Source organism: Oncorhynchus masou, chromosome 18 (genome assembly GCF_036934945.1).
Source record: "Oncorhynchus masou masou isolate Uvic2021 chromosome 18, UVic_Omas_1.1, whole genome shotgun sequence".
Taxonomy (NCBI): Eukaryota; Metazoa; Chordata; class Actinopteri; order Salmoniformes; family Salmonidae; genus Oncorhynchus; species Oncorhynchus masou.
The window spans coordinates 1,654,148-1,654,598 of NC_088229.1; positions in this window are offsets into that span (position 1 = coordinate 1,654,148).

Sequence of the window (451 nt, forward strand, 5' to 3'; positions counted from 1 at the left end):
CTACTCCATGGACAAATGTCCTCAACTACTCCATGGACAGTTGTCCTCAACTACTCCATGGACAGTTGTCCTAAACTACTCCATAGGTGAATATTTAGAATCCCATTCTGAATAAATTAAATGGACAGTTGTCATCAACTACTCCATGGACAAATGTCCTCAACTACTCCATGGACAGTTGTCCTCAACTACTCCATGGACAGTTGTCCTCAACTACTCCATAGGTGAATATTTAGAATCCCATTCTGAATAAATTAAATGGGCAAATGTCCTCAACTACTCCATGGACAGTTGTCCTCAACTACTCCATGGGTAGATGTCCTCAACTACTCCATGGGTGGATATTTTCTTGTCTGGGTTCCGTGGTTGCCATGATGTATCCTAATCAGAGAGCTGTATAAAAATTGTACATATGTTGTTATTTGTAAGTGAGGGATTTTTATGCATTTTT